The sequence below is a fragment of the Chrysochloris asiatica genome, unplaced genomic scaffold (assembly GCF_000296735.1).
Source record: "Chrysochloris asiatica unplaced genomic scaffold, ChrAsi1.0 scaffold00461, whole genome shotgun sequence".
Classification (NCBI taxonomy): domain Eukaryota; kingdom Metazoa; phylum Chordata; class Mammalia; order Afrosoricida; family Chrysochloridae; genus Chrysochloris; species Chrysochloris asiatica.
In genome coordinates this window covers 809,573-813,033 of record NW_006408979.1, presented here as the reverse complement: position 1 = coordinate 813,033, position 3,461 = coordinate 809,573, and positions in this window count along the sequence as shown.

The window sequence follows — 3,461 nt, the reverse complement described above, 5'->3', positions numbered from 1 at the left end:
GAAAGAAAGAAAGAAAGAAAGAAAGAAAGAAAGAAAGAAAGAAAGAAAGAAAGAAAGAAATGTGTGTTTTTGGTAGCACTGTGAGTTACACTTTGCATTACAAGTGTTTACAGTTGTACCACAAGGTTTATAGTTCAAATCCACCAGTCACTCCTTGGGATAAAGTTTAGACTGTCTGTTCCTGTAAAGATTTACCCTCTTAGAAAACCTCTGTGTGCTCACTATGAGTCTGAATTTAAACCATGGTAGTGGGATTGGATTATATATTATTTTAGATCTTTTATAAGTTTTCTTTAAAATTCTGTAGAGAATTATCATTTGTCTGTGTCTTCTTTCTCTACTCAGATGAGTGAATAGTAGTATCAATGAATGTGACTGCATTGAAGGGGAATTACAATTGAATATTAATCAAACAACATGAAGAAAAAAGATCATTCAAAATGAAGGCCAAAGAGAGGCAGGTCAAAGGCATGAGACATTTCAGGACATTCACAAAAATAGGTTCTCTATAAACTTTTAATTTAGTTTTTTAGAATTTACTTGCATGAAATGAGTATTCTACATATAGTAACTTATTGAAGGAGCAGAAATAAGATTATTATTTAAACGATCACCTAAAAAGTGGCAATTGAATACTAATAGCTATTACAGAAAAGTGAGAAACAGTGAGAAAGAAAGCAGAGCTGTAGATTTGAAGGTGCCTGACTTACCAGTTACCAGATAGTAAGTTATTTGTTTGCTATAGTAAGGAGGCACAAAATGGACATTTTAAAATGAACCCAGCAGGTGTAGAAACTAGCCACTGCCTTCAAGCAGCTGCTTTGTACATGTCATTAGGAATTGATTTTGATTTCACAAAATGTACCTTAGAGACAGAGTCAACAAAGTTCATTCAATTACTTATTTTTGCCCAACACTACTTTAAATAATAAGCAAACTACTTAGGGCTGTATTGTTTAATTCTTTATTATCAAGCAATGACATCACATGATACTTGACTTACTTATAAATAATAAAGAATGTGGCATTATACTGGAAATAAAAAGATTCTGTTATTGTCTTTTTTGGTTTGAATTTCATTTTCCTACAATGAAAGGTAAGGTGCGATTCCATATCAAGTTTAATTAATTTAGAAAATATCCTAAAAATATAATAATCATAATTTAAAGAAATTATGAGAACTAAAATAAATGCAAAGCTAGTATATTTTGCTTAATTTTCCCCTCCTATTCTTTTTCTTTTTTACCTTAACTAGTTTTCTTCCTGTATCACTTCCTTTCTTTATCAATTTCTACTTTCTCAAATATTTCAAGTCCTCTATTTGATTACAGAAGTGAGGGTGGTGTGGTAGCAGGAAAAATGACCTGCATGCTCATATTGTATATGGGAAAGCCAGGTGGCCAGTCATGCTTTCTTATGCCCTCCTGGCATATATTCTATCATTGCCAGAAATACAGTGTATAGGGAAATTGCTGATGGAAATTTTCTAGTGCTTTAAAAGGGCATCACTATTTGCAGGAAGAAAATTTTAATAAATTAAAAAAGAAGAGGAGATGTAAAGAAAACACCTTCATAATGAAAGTTTTCATTTATAAAATAAGCTATAAAAAGTCTAACAAAAGTTAAATTGCATACCAGTGTCAAACACATGCATTTTAATTACATTCCTTTGATCTACCTCATCATTTTATGGAACATAAAAATAGGAAAATAAATACCATAATAGCAATTTAAATAATTATATTACATTTTAGATGGAAATGCATTATTTTCACATTATTTCCTTGGTAACAAAATTAAACCCAAATATTAAAATCTAAATTTAACACATCCTTGTAAGAGGCATAAAGGCAATTATTTTCCTAAAATTACTATTGATTACATAAAATCATTTTATAAAAGGTCACTTCAAATTGGTCATGTTCATTATTTCTGGGGCCTATTTTTCTGATTTAAATGAAAATGAGCATTTCTTATTGAGGCATACAAAATGACATAGTGTACTTTACTAATATTTCAATTTATATATTCGATATATATTTATAAATTATTATCAATATACTTATTTTTTATGTATATATTGTTGCTGTTAAGTGCTATCAAGTCAGTTCTGACCCATAGTGATCCTGTATAGGGTTTCTGAGGAGCAGATGGTGAGTTTGAACTGTGGACCTTATAGTTCAAACTGACCTTGAGGTCAAATATTTATCCTGCAGCACCACACCAAGACTATCTCTCTGTCTCTGTCTCTGTGTCTCTCTCTCTATATATATATAGTTTTTGTTGTTGTTGCTAGGTGCCATCGAGTTAGTACTAGTGACATTATGCACAAATTAGATTCTTGCTTCCTGAAGTTTTCAAGTAATTTTTATATACAACCTTTGTGGGAGAAATGTGGAGAGATTCTTTCCTTTATCTTTAATTACAAAATTTATAAAGGTCGTAATACACACTCAGGTACAAAAAGCTTTCATTTCCTGGCCTTAATTTAACTTTTTGTATATAAATATAAATAACTGCAAATACATATTGCAAAGTCATTGGTTGGATTTTTGAAGATGACCATTTATTGAGTTTGCAGAATCCTTCTATTTTTTCCTTGTCATCTTCTTCTTGTAAATAACTAGTAACCAATAGCTAATACTCCTGTACTGTTGTTGTTGAACCAATACAAACAATATAAGCATCAAACATGAGAGCCAATACAAGGGAGGACCTGACACCTACTGGTGACATTATGGAGCCACAAAGCCAATCCTGAGCTACCTTAAAAAATCTTAAGTCATATTTTATTTAACTCCCTTTTATTTCAAAGTCATCTTCCCAAAAGCACACACTAAACACATTTCAATTTCAACTATAGTTTCAGGTACATATTTTGCCATTGATGTTCCCAGGTACTTGTGTTCAGTAAATGGTATTCAATTAAACTCACTGTTTACAATGCACTGATAACTCTTTCTTATTTTATCCTGCCCTTGCAAAAATGTTTTCAGGATTCCATGTGGGCAGTTAAGTAATGGGTTCATGAAATTTTCAGTGATAGGAGGAAAAGCTGCTGGTTTTCGGTATTTATTGACTTGAACTTGAAATCAAAATATGTGTTACTCAGTAGAAAATTTAACACATAGACAAATAGTCACATTAAACCTAACAAGTTTTAAATGTTTAAAGAACTGTTTCTTTGGTTAGGATCTTCTATTAATTACAAAAACAAAGCCAACACCAAAACAAAATAATTATTGCCGAATTGATTCTATTCCACGGCAACACCAACCCTACGTGTGCTACCATAGAACTATATGTCAAGGGTATCGAATGTCTTCTGTTATCAGACAGTAGGTAGCCAGGATTTTCTTTCAAAGCATCTCTGAAAGCCTGTGTTAACCTTTTGCCCCACTAAGGGAATTTATTATATATATATATATATATATATATATATATATATATATATATATATA